Below are 17,491 nucleotides of genomic sequence, written 5' to 3'. Positions count from 1 at the left end.
ATGGAAAGATTCAGGGAAGTGAGAGTTTGAACTGCAGAGAGGACTTGGTTTTGCGACAGGTTTCCTAGAAGGTTCTTTAAAACACAGAGCTCACCAAATGGATTAAAAATGGAACTTCATTTCGAAAATACAAATCCCAAATACTGCCTGTCTAATGGAGCGTTTGTTTTAAGTGATCGTGCTGTCAGGTTTACAGAACCCCTCTGTTAAGTGGTAGTTGTAGGGAAGCCTCTATTTGGGGAGTGGCACTTGCCTTTCCCCACGGGGGACTTTCCTAGGGTGGGGACCTGCTCGGCTACCCTAATTCCTTCCACATGGAGGCTCCGGCATCTGCAGTTGTAAACCATGATTCTTTGACACGCAAATCCCAGATGGTGCTTTGAATTTAAGGCCCATGTTGCCTGCAGATTTCCACCACATGTGGTTTAATTTTTTTCCGCATTGTTGCTCAATGCTTGCTCATTGGGGGGGAAGAAAAGTAGATAAATATGTAACAAAAAGAAAAAACTCTCATAGCCCTATGATTGTTAATATTTTGAAACTGATCCTTCTAGAGGTTTTCTAGGTATATTCATTTATATGTATAACTTTATTTCTTTTTTTAATTGAATTTTTGTTTTATATTATAGTTGATTTACAATGTTGTGTTAGTTTCAGGTGCACAGCAAAGTGGTTCAGTTATGCATATACATATATCCATTCTTTTTCAGATTCTTTTCCCATATAGGTTATTACAGAGTATTGAGTAGAGTTCCCTGTGCTGTGCAGTAGGTCCTTGTTGGTTTTCTATTTTATATATAATAGTGTGTCTATGTTAATCCCAAACTCCTAATTTATCCCTCCAGGTTTCCCCTTTGGTAACCATAAGTTTGTCTTTAAAGTCTGTGAGTCTGTTTCTGTTTTGTAAATAAGTTTATTTGTATCATTTTTTTAGATTCCACATATAAGTAATATCATATGATATCTGTCTTTCCCTGTCTGAGTTACTTCACTTAGTATGATAATCTCTAAGTCCATCCATGTTGCTGCAAATGGCATTATTACATTCTTTTTTATGGCTGAGTAATATTCCATTGTATATATGTACCACATCTTCTTTATCCATTCCTCTGTCGATGGACACTTAGGTTGCTTCTGTGTCTTGGCTATTGTGAATACTGCTACTGTGAACATAGGGGTGCATGTATCTCTTCAAATTATGATTTTCTCTGGATATATTCCCAGGAGTGGGGCTTCAGGATCGTATAGTAGCTCTACTTTTAGTTTTTAAAGGAACCTCCATACTGTTCTCCATAGTGGAGCTTTATTTTTCCTTACGAACATGGTGTTGGGCCCTGCCCTGCTCAGGGCTGCTCCCATTCTGTGTGTCACACCATAGGCACTGTGGTTTACAGGTGACCCGGATGTACCTGTCACGAGCTACTGCTCATGAGCTGCTACTGGGCAAGGGTCCATGAGCCCATCATAGTCAACTGTGTTTATCAACATGAAGGAAAGAGCAAGGGGGCCATTGCACCCCAGAGCTACCATGTATTAAGTGTCTACTGTTTGCTCATGGAGACTGTGCCTGCGTTATCTCTGTTTCCCAGACTTACCCTGAGGGAGAGTTGGTTCCCACTTCTTTGCAGATGAGGACACTGAGACTTGGCTGTGTCAGAATTTAGACTCAGATAGATTTGGCTCCAGCACCTCTATTTCCTGGGGTTCCACGGTGCGTCCAGCTGGGCGGACCAGCGGGATCTGGGGTGAAGGCGGCAGGGAGGGGAAGACGCTGTCCCTGGAGGAGGAAGGAGGTGGGGGTGAGAATTTAGACTCAGATAGATTTGGCTCCAGCACCTCTATTTCCTGGGGTTCCACGGTGCGTCCAGCTGGGCGGACCAGCGGGATCTGGGGTGAAGGCGGCAGGGAGGGGAAGACGCTGTCCCTGGAGGAGGAAGGAGGTGCGGGTGGTCCACACTTACCTGTGATGGACTGAGCGGGCGCCCGGAGGCTGCTTTCTGCTCAGCAGGAGGGGGCCGCCAGTGACCAGAACAGAGCCTCAGGGGGAGCGTCTAGGGTAGGTGAGTCAAGAGGCAGAATGAGTTCCTCTGGGAAGGGTTGGCCTGGGGAAAGCCACAGGGCTGAGAAAGCTCAGTTTGCACCCATCTGCAAAGTCCCTGAGCTTGCCCAGTCCCTGAAGGCCCGTCAGGGGCCCCAAGCCCCATGCCTGCCTCTCTGGCCTCCTTGGGTGAGCCTCTCCCACAGTGTAGGTCTCCTTCTTGTCACGTCAGAACTTGGTGTCACGTGCGGCGGTCAGTCTCTCAAAAGGCTTTTTCTCCGCTAGAGCTAACTGAGGAGGCACACGCACACTGTTGGGTTAATGGATGTTATTGGCTCAATATGCTTCCCTCTCCCAAGTACTTGCACTGGAACAGCATTGTTGGGACTGGGTGCTGGAAAGACAAAGATAAAGCCGCTACCCCTCCTCTTCAGCAGCTCGTTACAGTGGGCAGACATGACACATGTCGTGGGGAGGACGTGGGTGCGAGGGGATGTGATAGACGTATGTTGCTTTGTTGTTCTTGTTCTTGTCGTTGCTTTTTGCCCGTGGGGAGAGGTGGTTGAGGACAGCCCTGGAAGGAGATAATTGAGTAGGGCTTTGAGGGATGAATAGGAGCTGTATACCAGGCGGAGGGGTCACTGGACTGGGAAAGCAGCTTACCCAGTGCCTGGACGCAGTAATGGCCTCTGCCCCAGCTGGCTCAAGTAGGCGGAGGACACTAGGCTGGGCCGAACTGCAGAGAGCCTCGTGTGACATCCCAAGCCGCCGGGGTTGTATCCCGTGGGCAGCTGCCCCCATCAGATTCTAAATCGTTTTAATCAGGAGAGAGACTTAATCTGACTTGCGTTCTGGAAAGATATTCCCGGTAACAGCGAGGAGGGTGGATGAATCACCTGGACAAAGGGAGGTCGTATTGCAGAGAGTTCGGTAATCTGGATGTTTTCAGCAGATGCTGAGAGTGCGTTTGGGTCAAGCAGGCTTTGTCCCAGGGTTCCAATGAGAGGAGACCAGCTCGGGCCTCAGGGAGAGAAAGACAGCCTCAAGGATGTGCGGGGGTGGCGGCAGGTCCCCAGGGAGGTAAGAGGGGCCGTCACCGCCACCTCAGCCCTCAGCCCCTCTTCCTCCCTCTCGGGGGCGACAGGGCCCTGACACTGCCTTCACAGTCCCTCAAAGAAACGAAGGCCTCAGGCGTTCATGAATCGCAGTAAATCCTGGCCGGGGCCAGGGGCAGGCCCTGGATCCCTTCCCTGTGTTCACTTTTTATTTTATTTTATTTTTTTTTGCGGTACGCGGGCCTCTCACTGTTGTGGCCTCACCCGTTGCGGAGCACAGGCTCCGGACGCGCAGGCTCAGCGGCCATGGCTCACGGGCCCAGCCGCTCCGCGGCACATGGGATCCTCCCGAACCGGGGCACGAACCCGTGTCCCCTGCATTGGCAGGTGGACTCTCAACCACTGCGCCACCAGGGAAGCCCCCTGTGTTCATTTTTAATGGCCATCCAGCTTTGTGAAACTCTGTTGCCTCTGGAGGTGGGAAGCAACACAGGAAGCAGGCCCCCGGCTGGGTGTCCAGGTGGGCAGAAGGGCTCCGACCCCAAGAGACAGCCAGTCACAGAGCGTGGGGAGACTTCCAGGCCGGGAGAGCCAGGGTGGGCAGGGCGTGATGTGCCAGATGCCTCCTGGGCAGAAGAGTTGGTTTCAAAAGGCAGTTAGAGGGCTTCCCTGGTGGCGCAGTGGTTGAGAGTCCACCTGCCGATGCAGGGGACACGGGTTCGTGACCCGGTCCGGGAGGATCCCACATGCCGCGGAGCGGCTGGGCCCGTGAGCCATGGCCTCTGGGCCTGCGCGTCCGGAGCCTGTGCTCCGCAATGGGAGAGGCCACAACAGTGAGAGGCCCGCGTACCGCGAAAAAAACAAAAACAAAACAAAACAAAAACTGCAGTTAGAGAGACAGTGGAGAGTCCCGGTTCAGAGCCGGGACTGTGGAGCCAGACTGTGGGTTCAGATCCTGGCCTCACCACTTCCTTGCCGGGTATCTTGGGAAAGCCACCTCTCTCTCTGCGCCTGGGTTTTCTCATCTGTAATAGGGGGGCGATAATGATACCCACATCGCAGGTTTGTCGTGAGGATGAAATGAGTTGATACACCCACAGCGTTTAGAGCAGGGAGCCCCTTGCCCAGGGGCCCATTTGCTTTTCCAGAGGCCCTCCTGAGGCCTGAGCTCTCAGGAGGCCAACCCCCCCAGACCGACCCTGGCTCCCGGCTCTTCTTCCCCGCCCAGGTAGGCGCAGCTGCACCCCGAGACACCACCTTTCTCCCCCCACTTCCTGCAGATCCAAGGACCAACTGATGCCCAGATACACCCAGTAGGTGGGCGGGGGAGGGGCGGCATGGCGCCCCAACCCGGCCATGGAGCCTCGCCCGGCCGAGTCCAACGCAGCCCAGCCCGTCCAGCTGTACCTGGACCCTCCCCCATCCCAAATTCACCCGTGGCCTGGAACTTCAAAGTGGTTTATTTTTTTCCTTTTGCATTTGGATTCCAGGAATATTTAATGGGGCGTGTTAGAGCGAACAGCCCTACTTGCCGTCTTCCTCTCGAGATTAAACAGGTGCTCAGGCCTTCTTTAGCCAAGCTCGTCAGCTGCGGCAGCTGGGGGCTCCGGGGGCCTCTGTGGCTTTGGGGGCCCCCAAATGCTCCTCTGTCTGTTCGGGGCCTCCCCCCGACTCCCCCGCCGGCCTGGCCCAGGCCGGGCAAAGACATCTCAGCTGTGAGGCACACAGGAGAAAGCGGGTTGCCGTCAGCAGGCGCCTTCGGCTGAATTCACGTGACTTCCGGGGGTGGGAGGGTGGGGCCCGGCGGACACCCACTGGGACAGGCCCACGGAGCCGTTTCGGTGACTGTCGTCCTCTCTCCCCGCGGAGGGCGGACTGCTCCGGCCTCGGGGACTGTCCCCTGTCCCAGGCGTCTCCTCGGGGGGGCATCTCCTCGTGGCTCAGCTCGCGGCTGGGCGCCTCTTCCCCGGGCCCGGCGGCCCAGCTGCCCAGTGGCGTGAGTCCTGCCACCCCTCTTTTTGCTGGAAGTTTCGCAGCCACGTTCCAATGTAAACACTCCCGTGGGCGAGCCGGCGGCCCCTCGGGAGGCAGACTGCGCAGTGACGGGCGGCCGGGCCCGCGGGTCACGCACAGCTCGCGCCTGGCTCCGCCGCGGCCCTTAGCCCAGCCCGGCTGGCGTCGTTTGTCTCCGAGCACCAGGGGGGGTTCAAACAGCTGTGGAGCCACAGCTGGAACGCGAGCGTAGCTCTGCCGCGCGGTGGGACGCCGCACCAGGATGCGGCCTCCTCTCCCTGCGAGGGCTCGCGCCCGCGGGCGCCACCGTGGGCCTCGGACCCAGGGCACGGGCCGGGGGGCCGTCTTCCCCGCTGCCCCTCTCCCCGCGACCTCCCTGCGGTCCAATTCCCAGGGGCAGCTGTGCGTGGAGCCACGTCCGGAGCCAGGAAGGGTGTTTCTCCCCACAGATGCGACATCGTTTCCCTCTCTTCCTCTGCCCTCTCTCTGTCCCTCATCCCATGTCCTCCCTCTTCCCCATTTTATGCTTTCTCACCCCAGGGAGGCCTTGCCCTGAGGAGGGATGAACCCGGGTCCGGAGCAGGGACCCCGGCCCACGGTGTTGGTACAAAAAGAGCAAGTGCGGGAAGTAGACAGGGTGTCAGGGGCTGATAATCAGCCAGACACAAGGGCCGGAGCGGGAGGCAGACATGGCAGTGGAAGCAAGGGCAGGGACCCCGTGTGGGAGCCACCGAGAGTCCCCGCGGGAGGGGGGAGGGGAGGGGGAGGGGAGTAGCCAGGGCCCCAGGGCCTCAGGCCCAGTACCGCTGAGCCAAACCCTTGGCTCCATGATGCGGCTGGACCTCGAGGCAGGACCTAGAGGCTGGAATCCCCTTGGTCCCTTCCAGAGCTGCCAGCCCACGCAGAGACGACAGGGTGAGAGCTCTCCCCACCCACCCCGTGCCCCCGAGACCGCCTGCACCCAGGGAGCCTCTGGGAGCTGGCTCGGCCTCCAGGGCCTCCTAGGCAGTGTGTCCAAGTGAGTAGGAAAATTCCGGAGCCCAGAGACTCAGCCAGCGGGGTCAGCCAGCGTGCAGAGTGCTGCCCTCAGAAGACCCCGCTTCTCCCTGCCCAGTCAGGGCCCGCAGGAGCCTCTAGTGGACCCTCAAGGGCCACAGGAGCTCGGGACTTGCCTGCCATGGTCCCAGCAGTGTCTGTGGACTTGGAGTGCTTCCTACTGGGGGGTTAGGTCCTGTGTCGGTCTCAAAGCTGTCTCTACAGGGAGAGAACTCCAGTCTAGGGCACGTCAGCCCAGGCAGGATCCCCAAGGGGCACAAGGAGGCTACCTGGGGACACAGGTGGCCCTGCCTGTGGCTCCCCGGACGACCCTCCTGAAGGAGCGGCCAGCCTTCGCCAAGTCCAGATGCTCCCCGACGGCGTGTGAGGAGGGGACGCAGACCGTGAGGACGCGGCCCAACACCTGTGCTCACGTGCACGTGTGTGTGCAGTCATAGTCCCTGACTGGACGTAACTGCACCACAGAGCACTTAGGAAGCAGAAGGAGGAAACACCCCCGGTGCTGCCAGGCCCTCACCTAAGAGCTGCTGACCAGTATCAAGAGTATTTCTACAGAGAGCAATACAGGTCACTAAAAATGAAAAAAAGTGTAAGTGTCAAAAAGAAGAGTATTTCTACTTACCCTTTTTTTCTTCTTTTTGTTTTTTTATTTTTCTACTTACCCTTTAAAAACACTTTATTGATGTATAGTTGTTTTACAATATTGTGCTAATTTCTTCTGTATGGCAAAGTGACTCAGTTATACATATATATATATATTCTTTTTGTATTCTTTTCCATTATGGTTGATCACAGGATATTGAATTGCACAGGTGCTATATGGTAGGACCTTGTTGTTTATCCCTTCTATAGTTTGCATCTGCTCATCCCAAATGCCCAGTCCATCCCTCGCCCACCCCCCTCTCCTTTGGCAACCACAAGTCTGTTCTCTATGTCTGTGAGTCTGTTTCTGTTTTGTAGATAAGTTCATTTGTGTCATATTTGAGATTCTACATATAAGTGATATCATATGGGGTTTTTCTTTCTTTCTCTTTCTGACTGACTTCGCTTAGTACGATAATCTCTAGGTCCATCCATGTTGCTGCAAATGGCATGATTTCGTTCTTTTTTATGGCTGAGTAATATTCCATTGTATATATGAACCACGTCTTTTTTATCCATTCCTCTGTCGATGGACATTTAGGTCGTTTCCATGTCTTGGCAATATATTGTGAATAGTGCTGCTATGAACACTAGGGTGCATGTATCTTTTAGAATTCTACTTACCCTTTTTAATATGCAAATACTAATTTAATATGCAAATACTAAAACACACTTCAGTCATTCTTTCCCTGATCCGTGGTTTCAATTACCTGCAGTCAATCACAGTCTGAAAATATTAAATGGAAAATTCCAGAAATAAACAGTAAGTTTTAAATTGCATGTTGTTCTCAGTAGTGGGATGAAATCTGCCCAGGACATGCATCACCCCTTTGTCCAGTACATCCCACCCGTTGGTCACCTCGTAGCTACTCGGTTGTCAGATACACCATTGTGGTACCGCAGTGCTTGTGTTTAAGTGACCCTAATTGTACTTAATATTGGCCCCAAAGCACAAGAGGAGTGATGTCGGTGATTTGGATGTGCCCATGAGCAGCTGTAAGGTGCTTCCTTAAGTGAAAAGGTGAAAGTTCTCCACTTAATAAGGAAGGCAAAAACATCGTGTGCTGAGGTTGCTATGTACGGCAAGAACGAATCTTCTACCCATGAAACTGTGAAGAAGGAAAAAAATTCCTGCTACTTTTGCTGTCACACCTCAGACTGCAAAAGTTACAGCCACAGTGTGTGGTAAGCGCTTTCTTAAGGTGGCAAAGGCATTACATTTGTACAATAAGATGCTTTGAGAGAGAGAGACCAGATTCACATAACCTTTATTACAGCGTATTGTTATAACTTTTCTATATTATTATTAGTTATTATTGTTAATCTCTTACTCTGCCTAACTTATAAATTGAACATTGTCATAGGTACGTAAGGGAAAAACATAGTATATACAGGGCTGGGTACTCTCGCAGGCATCCACTGGGGTCTTGGGACGTATCCTCTTTGGATAAGGGGCAGGGGATGACTATAGAAACTTTACTGTTTTTTTTTTTTGGCTGTGTTGGGTCTTCGTTGCTGCGTGCGGGCTTTCTCTAGTTGCAGCGAGCGGGGGCTACTCTTCGTTGTGGTGCGTGGGCTTCTCATTGTAGTGGCTTCTCTTGTTGCAGAGCACGGGCTCTAGGCACGTGGGCTTCAGTAGTTGCAGCACTTGGGCTCAGTAGTTGCGGCATGTGGGCCTAGAGCCCTTAGGCTTCAGTAGTTGTGACACGTGGGCTCAGTAGTTGTGGCACATGGGCTTAGTCGCTTGTGGGATCTTCCCAGACCAGGGATCAAACCCATGTCCCCTGCAGTGGAAGCGCGGAGTCTTAATCACTGGACTGCCAGGGAAGTCCTTGTTGGAAGAATTTCAGATGTAGAGTCTTAACAGGTATCACTTAAAATGAGAGATCAACATTCCAGGAAATGGATGTACAGTGGATAATAGTCCACATGTTGTGTTGGGCATTTAAGTGAGTTCTGTTTTTTCGCTGCTCCAAGCTTGGACCACATTTTAAACCGGGTCTCTGGGAGAGATGAACCACAGGCTTCACATTTCTTGTACGAGTCCAGCACCGCAGATTGGGGCCACCTTCTTTCATCCCTGAGCTGAGAGTGGGGGTGAGTCAGTGCAAGCCCAGCACCCCTGCTGGGTCAGGGCAGCTGCCTCCTGGGAGGGACGTTAGAGATTATTGTGCCATCTCGGGCAGGGGACACTTTCTCTCTGTACTCCCCAACCTGGGGGCCCCCTCTTTGTGGTCCTTGAGCTAGCCCTTCCTGTGGGCATGGGAGCCTCCAGCTGTTTGTCTGTCTCCTCGATAGAGCGTGAGCCCTTGAGCACGGGGACTACGTTATGCTCATCTTTGAACCCCTCATGCCTGGGAACAGGACGTGGTAAATTCTTTTTTTTTTTTTGCGGTACGCGGGCCTCTCACTGTTGTGGCCTCTCCCGTTGTGGAGCACAGGCTCCGGACGCGTAGGCTCAGTGGCCATGGCTCACGGGCCCAGCCGCTCTGTGGCACGTGGGATCTTCCCGGACCGGGGCACGAACCCGTGTCCCCTGCATCGGCAGGCGGACTCCCAACCACTGCACCACCAGGGAAGCCCTTTTTTTAAACTTTTTATTTTATACTGGAGTATAGTTGATTAACAATATTGTGTTAGTTTCAGGCATACAGCAAAGTGATTCAGTTATACCTATGCATGTATCTATTCTTTTTCAAATTCTTTTCCCATTTAGGTTGTTACATAGTGTTGAGCAGAGTTCCCTGTGCTATACAGTAGGTCCTTGTTGGTTATCCGTTTTAAATATAGCAGTGTGTACAAACCATAAACAAAACAAAAAGACAACCCAGAGAATGGGAGAAAATATTTGCAAACGATGCAACCAACAAGGGATTAATCTCCAAAACTTACAAACAGCTCATGCAGCTCAATATCATAAAAACAAACAACCCAATCCAAAAATGGGCAGAAGACCTAAACAGGCATCTCTCCAAAGAAGACATACAGACGGCCAACAAACACATGAAAGGATGCTCAACATCACTAATCATTAGAGAAATGCAAATCAAAACTACAATGAGGTATCACCTCACACTGGTCAGAATGGCCATATTCAAAAAAATCTGCAAACAACAAATGCTGGAGAGGGTGTGGAGAAAAGGGAACCCCCCTGCACTGTTGGTGGGAATGTAAACGGATACAGCCACTATGGAGAACAGTATGGAGGATCCTTAAATAACTAAAAATGGAACTACCATACGACCCAGCAATCTCACTCCTGGGCACATACCCAGAGAAAAACATGGTCCGAAAGGATACATGTAGCCCAGTGTTCATTGCAGCGGTGTTTATAATAGCTAGGACTTGTAAGGACATGGTAAATTCTTCACAAATACCTGGGCTGGAAGGAAGGAGGGTGGAGGGGAGGTGGGACAGTCTCTTCCTCTGGCGTGGTGATCAAGGACATTTTCATGATCGAGTGATCGAGTTTTTGGGGGTGGTGGAGAGCTCTGTTTATAGCTTGCCAAGTCTTTTTTCTTTTGAGTTGGAAGAGTGATATAAAAAGCAGTCACAGACAAGCCTGTCTTCACCAACCTGGGCAATGGAGAGACTGGAAGACCTCTGCACTTAGCCCCGCGGCGGCAGCGAATACCATCCCCAACAAAGGTACGTTTCTCGGGCCTCTCCCTCTTGGAGCCTCAACTTCCTAACGTGAAAATGTGAATAATAAAATCGCCCACCTCGGTGCTGTTAGTGCGGATGAACTGAGCTGCTCCGTGTCGTTCAGTCAGAAATCCTGGGCATGTACAAAAGGTCCAGCCCATTGGAATTGAACCAAAGTCAAAATCTGATCTTTAACATCTGTAGGACCCCAGCCAGCAGCCGTGAACAATGGGCCATGCTGCGACCACAGACCGGTGGCTGAGGCATTGCAGTTCTGCTCCCACGCCGTCCAGAACGGAGCTGTGGGAGACACAGCCCTTCGGGAGGCTGCTCTCCTTCCATCTGCACCTGCTAATACCTCTGAAGCACTTTGTCATGTTCTGCCTGGGTCTGTTCAGGGCTGTCTCCAGGTGACTGGATCCTTCCTGTTCCTGGGCGGGGCCGGCTGCCTCTGGTGAGACTCCCTGGGTGGAGTTTTTTTTTTTTTTCCTAACATTTTTATTGGAGTATAATTGCTCTACAATGGTGTGTTAGTTTCTGCTGTATAACAAAATGAATCAGCTATACGTATACATATGTCCCCATAACCCCTCCCTCTTGCGTCTCCCTCCCTCCCACCCCCCCATCCCACCCCTCTAGGTGGTCACAAAGCACCGAGCTGATCGCCCTGTGCTATGCAGCTGCTTCCCACTAGCTATCTGTTTTACGTTTGGTAGTGTATATATGTCCATGCCCCTCTCTCACTTCGTCCCAGCTTACCCTTCCCCCTCCCCATATCCTCAAGTCCATTCTCTAGTAGGTCTGTGTCTTTATTCCCGTCTTGTCCCTAAGTTCTTCAGGACCTTTTTTTTTTTTTTTTAATTCCATATATATGTGTTAGCATACGGCATTTGTTTTTCTCTTTCTGACTTACTTCACTCTGTATGACAGGCTCCAGGTCCATCCACCTCAGTACAAATAACTCAGTTTCGTTCCTTTTTGAAGCCCACGGCGGCTCCTCTCGCTGCGCGCTTCGGCTCCGAGGAAGCAGTAGGAAGGGTCGCGGCAACAAAGGCCCTTTCTGACCAGTGGCGTCTTGTGATGCCTCTGGGTTGCTGCCCTCGGTGGATGCTGCGGCGGCTCTGAACCGACCGGCATGGAGTCCGGCGACATAAACATGAACTCTACAGACTGTGACGTCGCGGGACGCTGTTGAGGATGTTTGCAAGGCAAAAGTATCTGAGGTTTCAGCAAAGAGAACGCGCCGTGCTTCCTCTAAACCAGGGGTTCGCTTTTGCCCTGTGAACACCACGGCTCCTGTAACTGATGCTTTCACTCCTTGCTTAAGCTGCTGGGGAGCTCACAGCCAAAACTGTGTCCTGCTTCCCTGCCCCCGACGCAGGACACTTAGTGTGCCCTTCTGTGAGGTCATCTAACCTTTATTTTCCCATTCATGTTCCTCTTCAGTCCCTCGAAGGTTTTGATGGCTATTATCCCCAATAAAACCGGTTGGTATGAGGCTCACAGGATCATTTCTCGACAGTCAGCAGCCTGGACAACGAGCACCCCAGCGTCTGTCCATCCCACTGTCAGCAGCCCAAAGCACTAGGGTGGCTGGTGGCGTATTGACATTCACTTAAAATCCTGCCCTGTCGTTTATTCCCTTTCAGTCCCACGTGGGGCTGGGCTCATTTCCACAGCTCTTCACAGGACTCAACACCAGCGGTAAAGAGGACTGAAGGCGGATCTGTGAGCTGGGCACAGTTTTGCTGAGTCAAAGTGGTCTTCAAAAGAAATTCTCTGAGCCTTGACAGCCCGTTTCTGAGACCCTCCTCCCTCCCTCCCTCGTTCCTTTCTTCTCTCTGGCCCTCCTTTCCTTCCACTCCACACATGTCCCCTCGTAGCTGAACACGTTACTGCATTGATTTGAGCCTCAGTGGTTTTTTTTCTTTTCATCCATGAAAGAGGGATTTTAAAAAGTCATAGGATGGGGGCTTCCCTGGTGGCGCAGTGGTTGAGAATCTGCCTGCCAATGCAGGGGACATGGATTCGGGCCCTGGTCTGGGAGGATCCCACATGCCGCGGAGCAACTAGGCCCATGAGCCACAACTACTGAGCCTGCGTGTCTGGAGCCTGTGTTCCGCAACAAGAGAGGCCGCGATAGTGAGAGGCCCGCGCACTGCGATGAAGAGTGGCCCCTGCTTGCCACAACTAGAGAAAGCCCTCGCACAGAAACGAAGACCCAACACAGCCATAAATAAATTAATTAATTTAAAAAAAAAGTCATAGGATGATTAGGTGGATTAAATGAAATCGTTCCTATAAAACACCGAGAAGCAGTAGAAGTGCAGTGAATGTTAGCTCTATTCATTTAACAAACATTTATGAAATACTGTATGTTAAATGCTGGACATACACAAACATTTCTCAAGGAAAAAGAATTCTCCGTATTTAACTGCGCGCACGCACACACACCCATCCACCGCCCTCCACCCCACACAGTAACCCAGGGGCGGCAGGGACGGAGTTTCCGCTCGTGGTGGGGATTGTTGAACTTCTGGGACAGGCTGGGAGCAGCACCCTGCTCTGTCCTCCTCCAGAAGCCTTCAGGAGGCTGCTTTCACCACTTCTCATCTCCTTTCCTCACCCCAGTTTATGGCATCCCCCTCCTTTTTGCCTGTGAGACCTGCCATCTCTGGTCTGGGGCTCCCTTTATGGCCCCAGCCTTGGGCCACACGTGAGGCCGGGGAATTCCCAGGCCTGAACCCCACTGTCCACTCCCACCTGGGTGACTTCACTGTCACTACCTTTGTGCAAATGGGCCTAAAAAGCATGGGTCTCAGTGTTTCGCTTGCCCCTCTTTTCCCGATCCTGGCCCCGTGACTTTCCGTTTCCCTCTCTGCGTCTGTGGACCTGTTGTCCCTCTGGTCCCACAGGTGCTCAATGCCCTCCGTCCAGTGACGGTCGGAGTGATTGATCTGGAGCTCGTTTCCTCCCGTCTTCCCCAGAGCGTGTGCAGGGCCCACCCATCAAGATGCCCGGATAACTGAAGCCATCCATCAGGGCCTCATCACCTTGACCGGTGTCTCTGTAAAGGCCTCTCTTCTCTTCCCCACCAAGACTTTAATCCTAGACTGGCCTTAGCAATCGTTTCACCCTGACGCTAAGAAGAGCTGCTTTCACTGAAGAACGAGACCGACGGAATCAGTTCAACTGCAGTTGGAGGGAGCTGAGTTGGCCACTAGAAAGAACTTTCTTCCCCGAGACTCAGAGAAGCTGAAATAAATAGTCTACTGACAAGGGTGATGGGATCTTTCCAAGAGAGCCCTAGGGAAGGGACTCAGAGTGGATCTCCTGAGACCTATTAGAGAATTGAATGTCCTCCCTCAGCCCCTCCCCAATCTAAGGAGAGTTCTTGCACTTGGAAGAGACCTAGCAATCATCTATCCCAACCTCCCTCTCGGTGCCACGTTTGGGATACCTTCTCTTAGCATGAATCCTCCTTAACTGTTCATTTATTCATTCAGTCACTCATTTCACAATATCTGTGACTCACGGCACCCTATGACCAGACCTTCACTGTCCCAAGCACAAGGTGGGTACAGGTTACAACAGCAAGGTAGTGTCCGACTAACCCAGAAGGATGAGAAAGTTGGATAACCGTTGTCTCCAGACTGTCAAGTTAATAAAAGCAATAAACCTCCTTGGTTGGTGTAGGGAATATTCTGCAAGAAAGGCTTTGCATTCAAGGGGACATTCTGTCTTCCAGCCAATGCCAATCAACAATGGCAATGAAACGAAGAGGTATAATCACTGCCGTGAAGAAACCTCTTACGTGTGTAGCCCTGGAAATGTGCACTGTGCAACAAAGGATCTGAAACCCTGAATTAATCTTGGTGAGTAACTCAGAGCCCCAGAGAAGGTGAGGCAGTCATTGCCTTGGATGTCTGCACATCAAGACATGCAGAGTCTAGCTGCCGCACTTGGGATTCAAGTCGCCCAAAACATGGCCTCAACATAATTTTCTCCTGAAAGGCTGCATTAGACCTTTGGAGGACCTAGCCACTGGTGGTGCCCACCTCTACCCTCCAAAGAAGGCAAATATACAACACTATTAAAAACCATTAACACAAGTATAAGGAAGTCCAACTCTGTTCCAATTTTTCCCATAATGTCTTCTTGATGCTGTTTTTAAAATGTCAAATAAGAAATTCTTAAACAACAATGGTGGGCGTCCTGGCCGTGTTGATGGCCTGAGTATGTGCTCAGTTTGATGGAAGGTCAGCAAGCGTTGTCTGTTGTGTCCCCATAAGAACCCTCCATTCAGTCCAGCCTGATCTTGACCCCAGGCTCAGGACCTTGCAGGCTCTTGGACTTCTTTGCCCCAAGCATCCCTCTCTCTTTCATTTCCTCCATTATTCTTACTTTTCATCTAAGGCTCCCACTCACCTCCCAGACCAGTAGTGCCACCAACCGAGGAAGCCTCGGCTGGTTATTCCCACACAGGGAAAGCTCTCCCGCCTCTGATCTCCCGTGGAAAGTGTTGTCTGCATCACCCTATAATACACCACATGTGACATATCTCACATTCTTGCTTTATGCTTATAATTAACTTTTCAAGTGTGCTTGTGTTGTTTTTCTTTTTTTTTTCTTTTTTTTTTTTTTTTTTCGGTACGCAGGCCTCTCACTGTTGTGGCCTCTCCCGTTTCAGAGCACAGGCTCCAGACGCACAGGCCCAGTGGCCATGGCTCACGGGCCCAGCCATTCCGCGGCATGTGGGATCTTCCCGGACCGGGGCACGAACCCGTGTCCCCTGCATCAGCAGGCGGACTCTCAATCACTGCGCCACCAGGGAAACCCCTTGTGTTGTTTTTCTAATGAACCTATGAATCTTTGAGGGCAGAACTGAGGTCTTCTTTTCCATCTAGTGCCACTAGGAACAGAGACAGCTCTCACATTTCAAAGATGCTTATCCCTTGAGTCAGTCCTTTCCAGTCTGAGGGAGATAGGGACTCACTTTAGAAGCAGAAATTTTCTGAAACACTGAGCATACATTTCACTTATGAAATACCGCACTAAACGGTGATTACTTGGTGCCAGTGGGATGGTAAATTGAAACACATCATCAAGCACAGATTAACATGAAAGTGAAAATAAAACCTTAAATGTCACAAAAATGTTTAGAATCTCAGTAATACATCTTTAGCCCCCCTTCCACCCCATTCCTGCCCCCCATCCCCTTCCACTGTAATCCACATTTGAGAGTGTTATCACAAGAGCGAAATGGCTCGCCCATTACCACCTCAGCTCCAGCTGTTTGCTGAGATGAGTCAGCCTCACTCTGTAGGGCACCAGAAGAGCGGGCACAGGGCAGTTGCATGTTTATGGGATGAGAGGAAGGCTGAAAAAGTCTAGAGCTTTCGATCCCTAGTACCTTGAGATCCTGGTACCACTTCTGCAGGTCAAGCTTCTCTGCGTTAAAAGCAACAAGAACCAGGAGGAAAAGCCTCAAGAGAAGTGTGAGTTTCAAGACAAGGTGGTTGCTGATGCCAGGTCTGCAGACAAGCAGCTCGAGGCTAGCAAGTGGGCGTGGTTTGCAAGGAAGGGGGCAGGGAGCCAGAGGACGCAGAAGATTGGGTGGGAAGTGGGAGGTGAGAAAATGGAATTGGAAATATTTTCTCCCATTCTGAGGGTTGTCTTTTGGTTTTGTTTATGGTTTCCTTTGCTGTGCAAAAGCTTTGAAGTTTCATTAGGTCCCATTTGTTTATCTTTGTTTTTATTTCCATTTCTCTAGGAGGTGGGTCAAAAAGGATCCTTCTGTGACTTATATCATAGAGTGTTCTGCGTATGTTTTCCTCTAAGAGTTTGATAGTTTCTGGCCTTACATTTAGGTCTTTAATCCATTTTGAGCTTATTTTTGTGTATGGTGTTAGGGAATGATCTAATCTCATACTTTTACATGTCCCTGTCCAGTTTTCCCAGCACCACTTATTGAAGAGGCTGTCCTTTCTCCACTGTACATTCTTGCCTCCTTTATCAAAGATAAGGTGACCATATGTGCGTGGGTTTATCTCTGGGCTTTCTATCCTGGAGAAAATATTTGCAAATGAAGCAACTGACAAAGGGTTAATCTCCAAAATTTATAAGCAGCTCATGCAGCTCAATAGCAAAAAAACAAACAACCCAATCCAAAAATGGGCAGAAGACCTAAATAGACATTCCTCCAAAGAAGATATACAGACTGCCAACAAACACATGAAAGAATGCTCAACATCATTAATCATTAGAGAAATGCAAATCAAAACTACAATGAGACATCATCTCACACCCGTCAGAATGGCCATCATCAAGAAATCTAGAAACAATAAATGCTGGAGAGGGTGTGGAGAAAAGGGAACACTCTTGCACTGCTGGTGGGAATGTGAATTGGTACAGCCACTATGGAGAACAGTATGGAGGTTCCTTAAAAAACTAAAAATAGAACTACCATATGATCCAGCAATCCCACTACTAGGCATATACCCTGAGAAAACCATAATTCAAAAAGAGACATGTACCAAAATGTTCATTGCAGCTCTATTCACAATAGCCCGGAGCTGGAAACAACCTAAGTGTCCATCATCGGATGAATGGATAAAGAAGATGTGGCACATATATACAATGGAATATTACTCAGCCATAAAAAGAAACGAAACTGAGCTATTTGTAATGAGGTGGATAGACCTAGAGTCTGTCATACAGAGTGAAGTAAGTCAGAAAGAGAAAGACAAATACCGTATGCTAACATATATATATGGAATTTAAGAAAAAAAATGTCATGAAGAACCTAGGGGTAAAATGGGAATAAAGACACAGACCTACTTGAGAATGGACTTGAGGATATGGGGAGGGGGAAGGGTAAGCTGTGACAAAACGAAAGAGAGGCATGGACATATATACACTACCAAACGTAAGGTAGATAGCTAGTGGGAAGCAGCCGCAGAGCACAGGGAGATCAGCTCAGTGCTTTGTGACCGCCTGGAGGGGTGGGATGGGGAGGGTGGGAGGGAGGTAGATGCATGAG

This window comes from Mesoplodon bidens (genome assembly GCF_964165515.1).
Source record: "Mesoplodon bidens genome assembly, chromosome: 3".
Classification (NCBI taxonomy): domain Eukaryota; kingdom Metazoa; phylum Chordata; class Mammalia; order Artiodactyla; family Ziphiidae; genus Mesoplodon; species Mesoplodon bidens.
Note: the sequence above shows the minus strand (reverse complement) of the source record.